Genomic DNA, 20647 nt, shown 5'->3' on the forward strand with positions numbered 1-20647 from the left:
ATTCCAGGCTGTATCGCAAATGGACGTTATTGGGAGTCCCAAAGGGCGGCAAAATATTGGCCCAGCGTCATCCAGTTTAGGGTTTGGCCAGATTAGGCCGTCATTGTAAATAAGAATTTGTTCTTAACTGACTTGCCTAGTTAAATAAAGTTGACATTTTTATTTTTGTTTTTAAAGTTAGACTGTTGATCCATTTATAACAAGTTAGACTGTTGATCCATTTATAACAAGTTAGACTGTTGATCCATTTATAACAAGTTAGACTGTTGATCCATTTATAACAAGTTAGACTGTTGATCCATTTATAACAAGTTAGACAACAACTTAAGTGTTTGAAGTCTTTGCCTACTTCTTCTGTTCCACCTGGAAGAAGAAGAAGAAGAAGAAGAAGGAAGAGGAGGAGGAAGAGGAGGAGGAAGAGGAGAATAACACAAGACAGAAACACAGTTATGTGATAAACAGGAATATGAACCATAGGGAGGGTGTCTAGAATTATTCAAACTGTAAGTGTGTCAACAATTCAGGCTCTACAACGGCATAAACAAGCAGCCTTGCAGACAGACCTGCCTCGCACCGGTTTCAACAAGCAGCCTTGCAGACAGACCTGCCTCGCACCGGTTTCTACAAGCAGCCTTGCAGACAGACCTGCCTCGCACCGGTTTCAACAAGCAGCCTCGCAGACAAACCTGCCTCGCACCGGTTTCAACAAGCAGCCTTGCAGACAGACCTGCCTCGCACCGGTTTCCACAAGCAGCCTTGCAGACAGACTTGCCTCGCACCGGTTTCAACAAGCAGCCTTGCAGACAGACCTGCCTCGCACCGGTTTCCACAAGCAGCCTTGCAGACAGACTTGCCTCGCACCGGTTTCAACAAGCAGCCTTGCAGACAGACTTGCCTTGCACCGGTTTCCACCAGCACTTCCCAAGGGTAACTTCAGGTTCCCAAGCCTTTTCGATTTCCCATTCTGTGGAATCTCTGACAAATGTTGACTAGGCAAAACATAGACTAAATGATTAGGATAGTATAAACAGCAGGAGTCTTTGAAAGTCTTCTCCAACATTGTGTCATGACAAGGTAAATCTGCATCACGTCACACCGACCCAATCCTCTAATCCTCTTCTCATCGTCAGCCTCCTATAATAACGTTCTAGCCTGGTCAAACAGACTGACCGCTGTGCTCACGTGAAGTAAAACACATTCACCTGTATTCGACAATTCAAGCACATAAAAACATCCTTGACTTGCCCTGTTAGTTTTTCTACCAGCAGATAACAGCAACTATGTGTAAAGTGGGAACACTAATGTTAATGCATATTCCACGGCAGATCCACTCCCTTTAAACCGAATCATATTTTACTGGTCACATATACACATGTTTAGCAGATGTTATTGGTCACATATACACATGTTTAGCAGATGTTATTGGTCACATATACACATGTTTAGCAGATGTTATTGGTCACATATACACATGTTTAGCAGATGTTATTGGTCACATATACACATGTTTAGCAGATGTTATTGGTCACATATACACATGTTTAGCAGATGTTATTGCGGGTGTTGTGAAATGCTTGTGTTTCTAGCTCCAACAGTGCAGTAATATCTAACAATTCACAACAATACACACAAATCTAAAGGTAAAAGAATGGAATTAAGAAATATTTAAGTATTAGGGCGAGCAATGTCGGAGTGGCATTGACTAAAATACAGTAGAATATAATACAGTATATACATATGAGATGAGTAAAGCAGTATGTAAACATTATTAAAGTGACTAGTGTTCCATTATTAAAGTGACCAGTGATTCCATGTCTATGTATATAGGGCAGCAGCCTCTAAGGTGCAGGGTTGAGTAACCGGGTGGTTGCCATATGTACATCTATGTGAATATCTATCAGCCTAAATATATCCATGTAATACCTAGTCTAACACTTGATACCTAGTCTAACACATGATACCTAGCCTAACACCTGATACCTAGTCTAACACCTGATACCTAGTCTAACACCTGATACCTAGTCTAACACCTGATACCTAGTCTAACACTTGATACCTAGTCTAACACTTGATACCTAGTCTAACACCTCTGAACACACTGTTAGCTCGTCTAACACCTCTGAACACACTTCCTCTGAACACACTGTTAGCTAGTCTAACACCCCTGAACACACTGCTAGCCAGTCTAACAGTTGTCAGTTGGTTTTTCATAGCCGAGGTTGAGACAGCAGGTGCAGTAGAGAGAGAGTTTTTGTGTGTGTGTGTGTGTGTGTGTGTGTGTGTGTGTGTGTGTGTGTGTGTGTGTGTGTGTGTGTGTGTGTGTGTGTGTGTGTGTGTGTGTGTGTGTGTGTGTGTGTCAGGCTAGCTGATACAGCGTTTGTTTAATGAGCATGTCTCCCTGGGATCCTGTCGTAGGAGGAAGGTTCCTCATTTTATATTTATTCATACTGCCAGCTATGCAAGCATTTAATATTACTGTACTGTACCAACTAAAACTACACATCTAAACTACAGACAGAAATACAAGCATATTACCCTGACAGCAGAGGAGAAGAGAAAATCATCTGTCACAACCTAAACGTCCCAGGCACCAGCATGCTTCTCTTGGTTAGGTGAGAAGAGAGAGAGGTGTGTTGTTTATGTCACAACCTAAACGTCCCAGGCACCAGCATGCTTCTCTTGGTTAGGTGAGAAGAGAGAGAGGTGTGTTGTTTATGTCACAACCTAAACGTCCCAGGCACCAGCATGCTTCTCTTGGTTAGGTGAGAAGAGAGAGAGGTGTGTTGTTTATGTCACAACCTAAACGTCCCAGGCACCAGCATGCTTCTCTTGGTTAGGTGAGAAGAGAGAGAGGTGTGTTGTTTATGTCACAACCTAAACGTCCCAGGCACCAGCATGCTTCTCTTGGTTAGGTGAGAAGAGAGAGAGGTGTGTTTTGTTTGTCATTATAGTTGAACTATGAATACAAACCTTAATCCCAGTTTGACTTATTTTCAAAGCCATAACCCTGGTCTACACTCAGAAAAAAAGGGTTATTTGGCTGTCTCTGTATGAGAACCCTTTTGGGTTCCAGGTAGAACACTTTTGGGTTCCATGTAGAAAAGGGTTCTACATGAAACCCAAAAGGGTCCTACCTCATGGCTTAGTTTTTGCTCCGTCATGCACTGTCAACTGTGGGACCTTATCTAGACAGGTGTGTGCCTTTCCAAATCATGTCCAATCAATTGAATTTACCACAGATGAACTCCAATCAAGTTGTAGAAACATCTCAAGGATGATCAATGGAAACAGGATGCACCTGAGCTCAATTTCAAGTCTCATAGCAAAGGGTCTGAATACTTATGAAAAGAAGTGTCACGAATCCCACCGAAGGTGGCTCCCCTGCCTGTTCGAGCGGCGCTCGGCGGTCGTCGTCGCTGGCCTACTAGCCACCGCTGATCCCTTTTTCCTTTTCTGTTTGTTTAGTCTTATTGGTTGCACCTGTTCCCTATTGTGTTCTTGATTTGTGTTTATTTAAGCCTGCTTAGCCCGCCCAGGTTTGTGTGGGATTACGTTTACTGTTGTGTTTATTTTGGATGTGCTGGCTTACGCCTTGTATTCTCTCTCCGGACTGTTTTGCCCGTTGTACTGGGTTGGTCATTTGTTTTACGCGCCCGTTGGTTTTGGCGTTGACCGTTTTGTGCCGGGAAGAATAAAGGTCGTTATACTTCACCTCTGCTCTCTGCGCCTGACTCTACCACCACTCCTAGTATCCCATGACAATAAGGTATTTCTGTTTCTAAAAACCTGTTTTTGCTTTGTCATTATGGGACATTGTGTTTATATGGCTGAGGATTATTTTTAATTTAATCAATTTTAGAATAAGGCTGTAACGTAACAACGTTTTGAAGGCACTGTATTTGTTAGAGAAATGACGCAGGGCACCTATTAGATTCACAGATTTTCCCTGAATATACAGTATTTGTCAGACCATTGGCTAAGGTAAAGTGATATCCCTGGCTTATGAAGTCATCAGTCTACAGTTCAGGTGAAAGTGCATGACCCTGTTAACCTGTTCTTAACCACCTGTTCCCATGTATTATGGCACACCGCATGATCCTACACTTTACAAAAAACACAGCGTGATGCTACGCTTTACAAAAAACAACGTGATTGAGAAATAGAAAAAGGTCATATATATACTGCTCAAAAAAATAAAGGGAACACTTAAACAGCACATTCTAGATCTGAATGAAAGAAATAATCTTATTAAATACTTTTTTCTTTACATAATTGAATGTGCTGACAACAAAATCACACAAAAATAATCAATGGAAATCCAATTTATCAACCCATGGAGGTCTGGATTTGGAGTCACACTCAAAATTAAAGTGGAAAACCACACTACAGGCTGATCCAAATTTGATGTAATGTCCTTAAAACAAGTCAAAATGAGGCTCAGTAGTGTGTGTGGCCTCCACGTGCCTGTATGACCTCCCTACAACGCCTGGGCATGCTCCTGATGAGGTGGCGGATGGTCTCCTGAGGGATCTCCTCCCAGACCTGGACTAAAGCATCCGCCAACTCCTGGACAGTCTGTGGTGCAACGTTGCGTTGGTGGATGGAGCGAGACATGATGTCCCAGATGTGCTTAATTGGATTCAGGTCTGGGAAACGGGCGGGCCAGTCCATAGCATCAATGCCTTCCTCTTGCAGGAACTGCTGACACACTCCAGCCACATGAGGTCTGGCATTGTCTTGCATTAGGAGGAACCATGGGCCGACCACACCAGCATATGGTCTCACAAGGGGTCTGAGGATCTCATCTCGGTACCTAATGGCAGTCAGGCTACCTCTGGCGAGCACATGGAGGGCTGTGCGGCCCCCAAAGAAATGCCACCCCACACCATGACTGACCCACCGCCAAACCGGTCATGCTGGAGGATGTTGCAGACAGCAGAACGTTCTCCACGGTGTCTCCAGACTCTGTCACGTCTGTCACGTGCTCAGTGTGAACCTGCTTTCATCTGTGAAGAGCACAGGGCGCCAGTGGCGAATTTGCCAATCTTGGTGTTCTCTGGCAAATGCCAAACGTCCTGCACGGTGTTGGGCTGTAAGCACAACCCCCACCTGTGGATGTCGGGCCCTCATACCACCCTCATGGAGTCTGTTTCTGACCGTTTGAGCAGACACATGCACATTTGTGGCCTGCTGGAGGTCATTTTGCAGGGCTCTGGCAGTGCTTCTCCTGCTCCTCCTTACACAAAGACGGAGGTAGCGGTCTTGCTGCTGGGTTGTTGCCCTCCTATGGCCTCCTCCACATCTCCTGATGTACTGGCCTGTCTCCTGGTAGCGCCTCTATGCTCTGGACACTACGCTGACAGACACAGCAAACCTTCTTGCCACAGCTCGCATTGATGTGCCATCCTGGATGAGCTGCACTACCTGAGCCACTTGTGTGGGTTGTAGACTCCGTCTCATGCTACCACTAGAGTGAAAGCACCGCCAGCATTAAAAAATGACCAAAACATCAGCCAGGAAGCATAGGAACTGAGAAGTGGTCTGTGGTCCCCACCTGCAGAACCACTCCTTTATTGGGGGTGTCTTGCTAATTGCCTATAATTTCCACCTGTTGTCTATTCCATTTGCACAACAGCATGTGAAATTTATTGTCAGTGTTGCTTCCCTAAGTGGACAGTTTGATTTCACAGAAGTGTGATTGACTTGGAGTTACATTGTGTTGTTTAAGTGTTCCCTTTATTTTTTTGAGCAGTGTATATATATATATATATATATATATCTATTTTAGATGACTACCAGGTACACTGAAACTGTACAACTGAATAAAATCGAAACGTGTCACCAGCAACACATTATGTACACAGAATAACTATGCACCTCGGGACTAGAGTTTCCTCCATTATTTTTAGATATCGCCTGTGACTAAACTGAAATTGTCAAGCTGTAGGTCCCAGGTTAATTCAGATATTCAACAACACAAAAAAAGCATGTTTTATTTCTTCTCTTCTGTTTCCCTGCACTCAGCATTTCTGAGTCCCAGTATACTCTTTAAATAATGATTAGCAGTAGTAATCCTGGACTGACTGTCACGCCCTGACCAGGTGAACTCTTCTATTTTGGTCAGGGTGTGGCATTTCTATAGTTTATTTTCTATGTTTTTGGTATAGCCTTGCTTTGGGGCGTATTTCTATGTTGGGTTCTGTCGATTCCCAATCAGAGACAGCTGTCACTAGTTGCCTCTGATTGGGGAATCATATTTAAGTTCCTTTTCCCCCCACGATGTTTGTGGGTTGTTTGTCTCTTTTTGTTGGAGCAGTAGCGATACGTTTATTCTCTGTTTTGACCGTGTTATTTCAGTCTGTAATAAATAACATGAGTTCGCTCCCAGCTGCGCCTTGGTCCACTTCTTCCTTCCTGCACGACGATCGTTACACTGACATGGATTTGGGATGGGAATTATTCAAATAATGCAGATTTAGGCAAATAAAATAACCCTTCAAATGGTACAACCCTCGGTTAATACCCAAAGTAACATGACACCTTGAGGTTAAATAAAACGATATGTCAGGTGCGTCGTAGAAAGTGGACCAAGGCGCAGCGGGTATCGTGCTCATCTTTTATTTATATAAGTGAACACTTAGACAAAATAAATAGACGTAAACCAACAGTTCCGTAAGGACACAAGGACTATACGAAAAACAACTACCCACAAACACAAGACAAAATAAACCCACTTAAAAATGGCCTCCAATTAGAAGCAAGGACAACCAGCTGCTTCTAATTGGAGGTCTTTCCCAAAACTAACATAGAAATAGAAAACATAGAACATACACCAAAAACCCCGAAACACACAAAACAAAACACCCCCTGACCAAACTACAATAACAAAATAACCCCTTTTACTGGTCAGGATGTGACAGTACCCCCCCCCCCCCCAAAAGGTGTAGACCCTGGATGCACCTGAAACAAAAAAACTAACAAAACAATAACCACAAAATTAAAGGGTGGGAAGGGAGGGTGGCTACCGTCACCGACGGCTAACGTGCTACACCCCCCCTCCCCAATCCTCCAACTACGGAGGTGGCTCTGGCTCCAGCCTTAGTCCCCATTCAAACCTGTAGCCCACCGCTGAAGACGCCGGGCGACTCTGGCTGCGCCGGACTGGCGGGCGACTCTGGAGGCCAAGTGCTCACAGCAGGCACTGGCTGTACCGGGTTATGGAGGTGCACTGGAGGGTGAGTGCAGGGAGCAGGAGCAGGACGTACTGGGCTGGCGCACTAGAGGCCTGATGCGTGGGGCTGGCTTTGGAGGCGCCAGACTGGTGACACGCACCACAAGGCTAGTGCGAGGAGCAGGAATAGGACGTACTGGACTGGGCAGGCGCACTAGAGGCCTGATGCGTGGGGCTGGCTTTGGAACTACCCCACCACAGAGACCACAGAGTTGTTCTGTAATAAGGGTGACTAACTACCTCACCACAGAGTTGTTCTGTAATAAGGGTGACTAACTACCTCACCACAGAGACCACAGAGTTGTTCTGTAATAAGGGTGACTAACTACCTCACCACAGAGACCACAGAGTTGTTCTGTAATAAGGGTGACTAACTACCTCACCACAGAGTTGTTCTGTAATAAGGGTGACTAACTACCTCACCACAGAGACCACAGAGTTGTTCTGTAATAATGGTGACTAACTACCTCACCACAGAGTTGTTCTGTAATAAGGGTGACTAACTACCTCACCACAGTGACCACAGAGTTGTTCTGTAATAAGGGTGACTAACTACCTCACCACAGTGACCACAGAGTTGTTCTGTAATAAGGGTGACTAACTACCTCACAACAGTGACCACAGAGTTGTTCTGTAATAAGGGTGACTAACTACCTCACCACAGAGTTGTTCTGTAATAAGGGTGACTAACTACCTCACCACAGTGACCACAGAGTTGTTCTGTAATAAGGGTGACTAACTACCTCACCACAGTGACCACAGAGTTGTTCTGTAATAAGGGTGACTAACTACCTCACCACAGAGTTGTTCTGTAATAAGGGTGACTAACTACCTCACCACAGTGACCACAGAGTTGTTCTGTAATAAGGGTGACTAACTACCTCACCACAGTGACCACAGAGTTGTTCTGGAATAAGGGTGACTAACTACCTCACCACAGTGACCACAGAGTTGTTCTGTAATAAGGGCGACTAACTACCTCACCACAGAGTTGTTCTGTAATAAGGGTGACTAACTACCTCACCACAGTGACCACAGAGTTGTTCTGTAATAAGGGTGACTAACTACCTCACCACAGTGACCACAGAGTTGTTCTGTAATAAGGGTGACTAACTACCTCACCACAGAGTTGTTCTGTAATAAGGGTGACTAACTACCTCACCACAGTGACCACAGAGTTGTTCTGTAATAAGGGTGACTAACTACCTCACCACAGAGACCACAAAGTTGTTCTGTAATAAGGGTGAGTAACTACCCCACCACAGAGACCACAGAGTTGTTCTGTAATAAGGGTGACTAACTACCTCACCACAGAGTTGTTCTGTAATAAGGGTGACTAACTACCTCACCACAGAGACCACAGAGTTGTTCTGTAATAAGGGTGACTAACTACCTCAACCACAGAGTTGTTCTGTAATAAGGGTGACTAACTACCTCACCACAGAGACCACAGAGTTGTTCTGTAATAAGGGTGACTAACTACCTCACCACAGAGTTGTTCTGTAATAAGGGTGACTAACTACCTCACCACAGAGACCACAGAGTTGTTCTGTAATAAGGGTGACTAACTACCTCACCACAGTGACCACAGAGTTGTTCTGGAATAAGGGTGACTAACTACCTCACCACAGTGACCACAGAGTTGTTCTGTAATAAGGGTGACTAACTACCTCACCACAGAGTTGTTCTGTAATAAGGGTGACTAACTACCTCACCACAGTCCACAAGTTGTTCTGTAATAAGGGTGACTAACTACCTCACCACAGTGACCACAGAGTTGTTCTGTAATAAGGGTGACTAACTACCTCACCACAGAGTTGTTCTGGAATAAGGGTGACTAACTACCTCACCACAGTGACCACAGAGTTGTTCTGTAATAAGGGTGACTAACTACCTCACCACAGTGCCCAGAGTTGTTCTGGAATAAGGGTGACTAACTACCTCACCACAGAGACCACAGAGTTGTTCTGTAATAAGGGTGACTAACTACCTCACCACAGAGTTGTTCTGTAATAAGGGTGACTAACTACCTCACCACAGTGACCACAGAGTTGTTCTGTAATAAGGGTGACTAACTACCTCACCACAGTGACCACAGAGTTGTTCTGTAATAAGGGTGACTAACTACCTCACCACAGAGTTGTTCTGTAATAAGGGTGACTAACTACCTCACCACAGTGACCACAGAGTTGTTCTGTAATAAGGGTGACTAACTACCTCACCACAGAGACCACAAAGTTGTTCTGTAATAAGGGTGAGTAACTACCCCACCACAGAGACCACAGAGTTGTTCTGTAATAAGGGTGACTAACTACCTCACCACAGAGTTGTTCTGTAATAAGGGTGACTAACTACCTCACCACAGAGACCACAGAGTTGTTCTGTAATAAGGGTGACTAACTACCTACACCACCACAGAGTTGTTCTGTAATAAGGGTGACTAACTACCCCACCACAGAGACCACAGAGTTGTTCTGTAATAAGGGTGACTAACTACCTCACCACAGAGTTGTTCTGTAATAAGGGTGACTAACTACCTCACAACAGAGACCACAGAGTTGTTCTGTAATAAGGGTGACTAACTACCTCACCACAGAGTTGTTCTGTAATAAGGGTGACTAACTACCTCACCACAGAGTTGTTCTGTAATAAGGGTGACTAACTACCCCACCACAGAGACCACAGAGTTGTTCTGTAATAAGGGTGACTAACTACCTCACCACAGAGTTGTTCTGTAATAAGGGTGACTAACTACCTCACCACAGAGACCACAGAGTTGTTCTGTAATAAGGGTGACTAACTACCTCACAACAGAGACCACAAAGTTGTTCTGTAATAAGGGTGAGTAACTACCCCACCACAGAGACCACAGAGTTGTTCTGTAATAAGGGTGACTAACTACCTCACCACAGAGTTGTTCTGTAATAAGGGTGACTAACTACCTCACCACAGAGACCAAAGAGTTGTTCTGTAATAAGGGTGACTAACTACCTCACCACAGAGTTGTTCTGTAATAAGGGTGACTAACTACCTCACCACAGTGACCACAGAGTTGTTCGGTAATAAGGGTGACTAACTACCTCACCACAGTGACCACAGAGTTGTTCTGGAATAAGGGTGACTAACTACCTCACCACAGTGACCACAGAGTTGTTCTGTAATAAGGGTGACTAACTACCTCACCACAGAGTTATTCTGTAATAAGGGTGACTAACTACCTCACCACAGAGTTGTTCTGTAATAAGGGTGACTAACTACCTCACCACAGAGACAACAAAGTTGTTCTGTAATAAGGGTGAATAACTACCCCACCACAGAGACCACAGAGTTGTTCTGTAATAAGGGTGACTAACTACCTCACCACAGAGTTGTTCTGTAATAAGGGTGACTAACTACCTCACCACAGAGACCACAGAGTTGTTCTGTAATAAGGGTGACTAACTACCTCACCACAGAGTTGTTCTGTAATAAGGGTGACTAACTACCTCACCACAGTGACCACAGAGTTGTTCGGTAATAAGGGTGACTAACTACCTCACCACAGTGACCACAGAGTTGTTCTGTAATAAGGGTGACTAACTACCTCACCACAGTGACCACAGAGTTGTTCTGTAATACGGGTGACTAACTACCTCACCACAGAGTTGTTCTGTAATAAGGGTGACTAACTACCTCACCACAGTGACCACAGAGTTGTTCTGTAATAAGGGTGACTAACTACCTCACCACAGTGACCACAGAGTTGTTCTGTAATAAGGGTGACTAACTACCTCACCACAGAGTTGTTCTGGAATAAGGGTGACTAACAACCTCACCACAGTGACCACAGAGTTGTTTGGTAATAAGGGTGACTAACTACCTCACCACAGTGACCACAGAGTTGTTCTGGAATAAGGGTGACTAACTACCTCACCACAGTGACCACAGAGTTGTTCTGTAATACGGGTGACTAACTACCTCACCACAGAGTTGTTCTGGAATAAGGGTGACTAACTACCTCACCACAGTGACCACAGAGTTGTTCTGTAATAAGGGTGACTAACTACCTCACCACAGTGACCACAGAGTTGTTCTGTAATAAGGGTGACTAACTACCTCACCACAGAGTTGTTCTGTAATAAGGGTGACTAACTACCCCACCACAGTGACCACAGAGTTGTTCTGTAATAAGGGTGACTAACTACCTCACCACAGAGTTGTTCTGGAATAAGGGTGACTAACTACCTCACCACAGTGACCACAGAGTTGTTCTGTAATAAGGGTGACTAACTACCTCACCACAGTGACCACAGAGTTGTTCTGTAATAAGGGTGACTAACTACCTCACCACAGAGTTGTTCTGTAATAAGGGTGACTAACTACTTCACCACAGTGACCACAGAGTTGTTCTGTAATAAGGGTGACTAACTACCTCACCACAGAGACCACAAAGTTGTTCTGTAATAAGGGTGAGTAACTACCCCACCACAGAGACCACAGAGTTGTTCTGTAATAAGGGTGACTAACTACCTCACCACAGAGTTGTTCTGTAATAAGGGTGACTAACTACCTCACCACAGAGACCACAGAGTTGTTCTGTAATAAGGGTGACTAACTACCTACACCACCACAGAGTTGTTCTGTAATAAGGGTGACTAACTACCCCACCACAGAGACCACAGAGTTGTTCTGTAATAAGGGTGACTAACTACCTCACCACAGAGTTGTTCTGTAATAAGGGTGACTAACTACCCCACCACAGTGACCACAGAGTTGTTCTGTAATAAGGGTGACTAACTACCTCACCACAGAGTTGTTCTGGAATAAGGGTGACTAACTACCTCACCACAGTGACCACAGAGTTGTTCTGTAATAAGGGTGACTAACTACCTCACCACAGTGACCACAGAGTTGTTCTGTAATAAGGGTGACTAACTACCTCACCACAGAGTTGTTCTGTAATAAGGGTGACTAACTACTTCACCACAGTGACCACAGAGTTGTTCTGTAATAAGGGTGACTAACTACCTCACCACAGAGACCACAAAGTTGTTCTGTAATAAGGGTGAGTAACTACCCCACCACAGAGACCACAGAGTTGTTCTGTAATAAGGGTGACTAACTATCTCACCACAGAGTTGTTCTGTAATAAGGGTGACTAACTACCTCACCACAGAGACCACAGAGTTGTTCTGTAATAAGGGTGACTAACTACCTCACCAACCACAGAGTTGTTCTGTAATAAGGGTGACTAACTACCCCACCACAGAGACCACAGAGTTGTTCTGTAATAAGGGTGACTAACTACCTCACCACAGAGTTGTTCTGTAATAAGGGTGACTAACTACCTCACAACAGAGACCACAGAGTTGTTCTGTAATAAGGGTGACTAACTACCTCACCACAGAGTTGTTCTGTAATAAGGGTGACTAACTACCCCACCACAGTGACCACAGAGTTGTTCTGTAATAAGGGTGACTAACTACCTCACCACAGAGTTGTTCTGTAATAAGGGTGACTAACTACCTCACCACAGTGACCACAGAGTTGTTCTGTAATAAGGGTGACTAACTACCTCACCACAGTGACCACAGAGTTGTTCTGTAATAAGGGTGACTAACTACCTCACCACAGAGTTGTTCTGTAATAAGGGTGACTAACTACTTCACCACAGTGACCACAGAGTTGTTCTGTAATAAGGGTGACTAACTACCTCACCACAGAGACCACAAAGTTGTTCTGTAATAAGGGTGAGTAACTACCCCACCACAGAGACCACAGAGTTGTTCTGTAATAAGGGTGACTAACTATCTCACCACAGAGTTGTTCTGTAATAAGGGTGACTAACTACCTCACCACAGAGACCACAGAGTTGTTCTGTAATAAGGGTGACTAACTACCTACACCACCACAGAGTTGTTCTGTAATAAGGGTGACTAACTACCCCACCACAGAGACCACAGAGTTGTTCTGTAATAAGGGTGACTAACTACCTCACCACAGAGTTGTTCTGTAATAAGGGTGACTAACTACCTCACAACAGAGACCACAGAGTTGTTCTGTAATAAGGGTGACTAACTACCTCACCACAGAGTTGTTCTGTAATAAGGGTGACTAACTACCTCACCACAGAGTTGTTCTGTAATAAGGGTGACTAACTACCCCACCACAGAGACCACAGAGTTGTTCTGTAATAAGGGTGACTAACTACCTCACCACAGAGTTGTTCTGTAATAAGGGTGACTAACTACCTCACCACAGAGACCACAGAGTTGTTCTGTAATAAGGGTGACTAACTACCTCACCACAGAGTTGTTCTGTAATAAGGGTGACTAACTACCTCACCACAGAGACCACAAAGTTGTTCTGTAATAAGGGTGAGTAACTACCCCACCACAGAGACCACAGAGTTGTTCTGTAATAAGGGTGACTAACTACCTCACCACAGAGTTGTTCTGTAATAAGGGTGACTAACTACCTCACCACAGAGTTGTTCTGTAATAAGGGTGACTAACTACCTCACCACAGTGACCACAGAGTTGTTCTGTAATAAGGGTGACTAACTACCTCACCACAGTGACCACAGAGTTGTTCTGTAATAAGGGTGACTAACTACCTCACCACAGTGACCACAGAGTTGTTCTGTAATACGGGTGACTAACTACCTCACCACAGAGTTGTTCTGTAATAAGGGTGACTAACTACCTCACCACAGTGACCACAGAGTTGTTCTGTAATAAGGGTGACTAACTACCTCACCACAGTGACCACAGAGTTGTTCTGTAATAAGGGTGACTAACTACCTCACCACAGAGTTGTTCTGGAATAAGGGTGACTAACAACCTCACCACAGTGACCACAGAGTTGTTCTGTAATAAGGGCGACTAACTACCTCACCACAGAGTTGTTCTGGAATAAGGGTGACTAACTACCTCACCACAGTGACCACAGAGTTGTTCTGTAATAAGGGTGACTAACTACCTCACCACAGTGACCACAGAGTTGTTCTGTAATAAGGGTGACTAACTACCTCACCACAGAGTTGTTCTGTAATAAGGGTGACTAACTACCCCACCACAGTGACCACAGAGTTGTTCTGTAATAAGGGTGACTAACTACCTCACCACAGTGACCACAGAGTTGTTCTGTAATAAGGGTGACTAACTACCTCACCACAGAGTTGTTCTGTAATAAGGGTGACTAACTACCTCACCACAGTGACCACAGAGTTGTTCTGTAATAAGGGTGACTAACTACCTCACCACAGAGACAGAGTTGTTCTGTAATAAGGGTGACTAACTACCTCACCACAGAGACCACAGAGTTGTTCTGTAATAAGGGTGACTAACTACCTCACCACAGAGTTGTTCTGTAATAAGGGTGACTAACTATCTCACCACAGTGACCACAGAGTTGTTCTGTAATAAGGGTGACTAACTACCCCACCACAGTGACCACAGAGTTGTTCTGTAATAAGGGTGACTAACTACCTCACCACAGAGTTGTTCTGGAATAAGGGTGACTAACTACCTCACCACAGTGACCACAGAGCTGTTCTGTAATAAGGGTGACTAACTACCTCACCACAGTGACCACAGAGTTGTTCTGTAATAAGGGTGACTAACTACCTCACCACAGAGTTGTTCTGTAATAAGGGTGACTAACTACCTCACCACAGTGACCACAGAGTTGTTCTGTAATAAGGGTGACTAACTACCTCACCACAGAGACCACAAAGTTGTTCTGTAATAAGGGTGAGTAACTACCCCACCACAGAGACCACAGAGTTGTTCTGTAATAAGGGTGACTAACTATCTCACCACAGAGTTGTTCTGTAATAAGGGTGACTAACTACCTCACCACAGAGACCACAGAGTTGTTCTGTAATAAGGGTGACTAACTACCTAACCACCACAGAGTTGTTCTGTAATAAGGGTGACTAACTACCCCACCACAGAGACCACAGAGTTGTTCTGTAATAAGGGTGACTAACTACCTCACCACAGAGTTGTTCTGTAATAAGGGTGACTAACTACCTCACAACAGAGACCACAGAGTTGTTCTGTAATAAGGGTGACTAACTACCTCACCACAGAGTTGTTCTGTAATAAGGGTGACTAACTACCTCACCACAGAGTTGTTCTGTAATAAGGGTGACTAACTACCCCACCACAGAGACCACAGAGTTGTTCTGTAATAAGGGTGACTAACTACCTCACCACAGAGTTGTTCTGTAATAAGGGTGACTAACTACCTCACCACAGAGACCACAGAGTTGTTCTGTAATAAGGGTGACTAACTACCTCACCACAGAGACAACAAAGTTGTTCTGTAATAAGGGTGAATAACTACCCCACCACAGAGACCACAGAGTTGTTCTGTAATAAGGGTGACTAACTACCTCACCACAGAGTTGTTCTGTAATAAGGGTGACTAACTACCTCACCACAGAGACCACAGAGTTGTTCTGTAATAAGGGTGACTAACTACCTCACCACAGAGTTGTTCTGTAATAAGGGTGACTAACTACCTCACCACAGTGACCACAGAGTTGTTCTGTAATAAGGGTGACTAACTACCTCACCACAGTGACCACAGAGTTGTTCTGGAATAAGGGTGACTAACTACCTCACCACAGTGACCACAGAGTTGTTCTGTAATACGGGTGACTAACTACCTCACCACAGAGTTGTTCTGTAATAAGGGTGACTAACTACCTCACCACAGTGACCACAGAGTTGTTCTGTAATAAGGGTGACTAACTACCTCACCACAGTGACCACAGAGTTGTTCTGTAATAAGGGTGACTAACTACCTCACCACAGAGTTGTTCTGTAATAAGGGTGACTAACTACCCCACCACAGTGACCACAGAGTTGTTCTGTAATAAGGGTGACTAACTACCTCACCACAGAGTTGTTCTGTAATAAGGGTGACTAACTACCTCACCACAGTGACCACAGAGTTGTTCTGTAATAAGGGTGACTAACTACCTCACCACAGTGACCACAGAGTTGTTCTGTAATAAGGGTGACTAACTACCTCACCACAGAGTTGTTCTGTAATAAGGGTGACTAACTACTTCACCACAGTGACCACAGAGTTGTTCTGTAATAAGGGTGACTAACTACCTCACCACAGAGACCACAAAGTTGTTCTGTAATAAGGGTGAGTAACTACCTCACCACAGAGACCACAGAGTTGTTCTGTAATAAGGGTGACTAACTATCTCACCACAGAGTTGTTCTGTAATAAGGGTGACTAACTACCTCACCACAGAGACCACAGAGTTGTTCTGTAATAAGGGTGACTAACTACCTACACCACCACAGAGTTGTTCTGTAATAAGGGTGACTAACTACCCCACCACAGAGACCACAGAGTTGTTCTGTAATAAGGGTGACTAACTACCTCACCACAGAGTTGTTCTGTAATAAGGGTGACTAACTACCTCACCACAGAGACCACAGAGTTGTTCTGTAATAAGGGTGACTAACTACCTCACCACAGAGTTGTTCTGTAATAAGGGTGACTAACTACCTCACCACAGAGTTGTTCTGTAATAAGGGTGACTAACTACCCCACCACAGTGACCACAGAGTTGTTCTGTAATAAGGGTGACTAACTACCTCACCACAGAGTTGTTCTGTAATAAGGGTGACTAACTACCTCACCACAGAGACCACAGAGTTGTTCTGTAATAAGGGTGACTAACTACCTCACCACAGAGTTGTTCTGTAATAAGGGTGACTAACTACCTCACCACAGAGACCACAGAGTTGTTCTGTAATAAGGGTGACTAACTACCTCACCACAGAGACCACAGAGTTGTTCTGTAATAAGGGTGACTAACTACCTCACCACAGAGTTGTTCTGTAATAAGGGTGACTAACTACCTCACCACAGTGACCACAGAGTTGTTCTGTAATAAGGGTGACTAACTACCTCACCACAGAGTTGTTCTGTAATAAGGGTGACTAACTACCTCACCACAGTGACCACAGAGTTGTTCTGTAATAAGGGTGACTAACTACCTCACCACAGTGACCACAGAGTTGTTCTGTAATAAGGGTGACTAACTACCTCACCACAGTACAAAGTTGTTCTGTAATAAGGGTGACTAACTACCTCACCACAGTGACCACAGAGTTGTTCTGTAATAAGGGTGACTAACTACCTCACCACAGAGTTGTTCTGTAATAAGGGTGACTAACTACCTCACCACAGTGACCACAGAGTTGTTCTGTAATAAGGGTGACTAACTACCTCACCACAGTGACCACAGAGTTGTTCTGTAATAAGGGTGACTAACTACCTCACCACAGAGTTGTTCTGTAATAAGGGTGACTAACTACCTCACCACAGTGACCACAGAGTTGTTCTGTAATAAGGGTGACTAACTACCTCACCACAGAGTTGTTCTGTAATAAGGGTGACTAACTACCTCACCACAGAGACCACAGAGTTGTTCTGTAATAAGGGTGACTAACTACCTACACCACCACAGAGTTGTTCTGTAATAAGGGTGACTAACTACCTCACCACAGAGTTGTTCTGTAATAAGGGTGACTAACTACCTCACCACAGTGACCACAGAGTTGTTCTGTAATAAGGGTGACTAACTACCTCACCACAGAGACCACAGAGTTGTTCTGTAATAAGGGTGACTAACTACCTCACCACAGAGTTGTTCTGTAATAAGGGTGACTAACTACCTCACCACAGTGACCACAGAGTTGTTCTGTAATAAGGGTGACTAACTACCTCACCACAGTGACCACAGAGTTGTTCTGTAATAAGGGTGACTAACTACCTCACCACAGAGTTGTTCTGTAATAAGGGTGACTAACTACCTCACCACAGAGACCACAGAGTTGTTCTGTAATAAGGGTGACTAACTACCTACCACCACAGAGTTGTTCTGTAATAAGGGTGACTAACTACCTCACCACAGAGTTGTTCTGTAATAAGGGTGACTAACTACCCCACCACAGTGACCACAGAGTTGTTCTGTAATAAGGGTGACTAACTACCTCACCACAGTGACCACAGAGTTGTTCTGTAATAAGGGTGACTAACTACCTCACCACAGAGTTGTTCTGTAATAAGGGTGACTAACTACCTCACCACAGTGACCACAGAGCTGTTCTGTAATAAGGGTGACTAACTACCTCACCACAGTGACCACAGAGTTGTTCTGTAATAAGGGTGACTAACTACCTCACCACAGAGTTGTTCTGTAATAAGGGTGACTAACTACTTCACCACAGTGACCACAGAGTTGTTCTGTAATAAGGGTGACTAACTACCTCACCACAGAGACCACAAAGTTGTTCTGTAATAAGGGTGAGTAACTACCCCACCACAGAGACCACAGAGTTGTTCTGTAATAAGGGTGACTAACTATCTCACCACAGAGTTGTTCTGTAATAAGGGTGACTAACTACCTCACCACAGAGACCACAGAGTTGTTCTGTAATAAGGGTGACTAACTACCTACACCACCACAGAGTTGTTCTGTAATAAGGGTGACTAACTACCCCACCACAGAGACCACAGAGTTGTTCTGTAATAAGGGTGACTAACTACCTCACCACAGAGTTGTTCTGTAATAAGGGTGACTAACTACCTCACAACAGAGACCACAGAGTTGTTCTGTAATAAGGGTGACTAACTACCTCACCACAGAGTTGTTCTGTAATAAGGGTGACTAACTACCTCACCACAGAGTTGTTCTGTAATAAGGGTGACTAACTACCCCACCACAGAGACCACAGAGTTGTTCTGTAATAAGGGTGACTAACTACCTCACCACAGAGTTGTTCTGTAATAAGGGTGACTAACTACCTCACCACAGAGACCACAGAGTTGTTCTGTAATAAGGGTGACTAACTACCTCACCACAGAGTTGTTCTGTAATAAGGGTGACTAACTACCTCACCACAGAGACCACAAAGTTGTTCTGTAATAAGGGTGAGTAACTACCCCACCACAGAGACCACAGAGTTGTTCTGTAATAAGGGTGACTAACTACCTCACCACAGAGTTGTTCTGTAATAAGGGTGACTAACTACCTCACCACAGAGACCACAGAGTTGTTCTGTAATAAGGGTGACTAACTACCTCACCACAGAGTTGTTCTGTAATAAGGGTGACTAACTACCTCACCACAGTGACCACAGAGTTGTTCTGTAATAAGGGTGACTAACTACCTCACCACAGTGACCACAGAGTTGTTCTGTAATAAGGGTGACTAACTACCTCACCACAGTGACCACAGAGTTGTTCTGTAATAAGGGTGACTAACTACCTCACCACAGAGTTGTTCTGTAATAAGGGTGACTAACTACCTCACCACAGTGACCACAGAGTTGTTCTGTAATAAGGGTGACTAACTACCTCACCACAGTGACCACAGAGTTGTTCTGTAATAAGGGTGACTAACTACCTCACCACAGAGTTGTTCTGTAATAAGGGTGACTAACTACCTCACCACAGTGACCACAGAGTTGTTCTGTAATAAGGGTGACTAACTACCTCACCACAGAGTTGTTCTGTAATAAGGGTGACTAACTACCTCACCACAGTGACCACAGAGTTGTTCTGTAATAAGGGTGACTAACTACCTCACCACAGTGACCACAGAGTTGTTCTGTAATAAGGGTGACTAACTACCTCACCACAGAGTTGTTCTGTAATAAGGGTGACTAACTACTTCACCACAGTGACCACAGAGTTGTTCTGTAATAAGGGTGACTAACTACCTCACCACAGTGACCACAGAGTTGTTCTGTAATAAGGGTGACTAACTACCTCACCACAGTGACCACAGAGTTGTTCTGTAATAAGGGTGACTAACTACCTCACCACAGAGACCACAGAGTTGTTCTGTAATAAGGGTGAGTAACTACCTACACCACCACAGAGTTGTTCTGTAATAAGGGTGACTAACTACCCCACCACAGAGACCACAGAGTTGTTCTGTAATAAGGGTGACTAACTACCTCACCACAGAGTTGTTCTGTAATAAGGGTGACTAACTACCTCACAACAGAGACCACAGAGTTGTTCTGTAATAAGGGTGACTAACTACCTCACCACAGAGTTGTTCTGTAATAAGGGTGACTAACTACCTCACCACAGAGTTGTTCTGTAATAAGGGTGACTAACTACCTCACCACAGAGACCACAGAGTTGTTCTGTAATAAGGGTGACTAACTACCTCACCACAGAGTTGTTCTGTAATAAGGGTGACTAACTACCTCACCACAGTGACCACAGAGTTGTTCTGTAATAAGGGTGACTAACTACCTCACCACAGAGTTGTTCTGTAATAAGGGTGACTAACTACCTCACCACAGAGACCACAAAGTTGTTCTGTAATAAGGGTGAGTAACTACCCCACCACAGAGACCACAGAGTTGTTCTGTAATAAGG

General features: G+C 44.4%; 1 protein-coding gene across 1 annotated transcript in view; it reads right to left on the bottom strand.

Annotated features, from left to right (window-relative positions):
- The window catches only part of LOC106577179 (janus kinase and microtubule-interacting protein 3), a 231518-nt gene that overhangs the window by 139827 nt on the left and 71044 nt on the right, over positions 1-20647 (bottom strand).

Source organism: Salmo salar, chromosome ssa18 (assembly GCF_905237065.1).
Source record: "Salmo salar chromosome ssa18, Ssal_v3.1, whole genome shotgun sequence".
Lineage (NCBI taxonomy): Eukaryota > Metazoa > Chordata > Actinopteri > Salmoniformes > Salmonidae > Salmo > Salmo salar.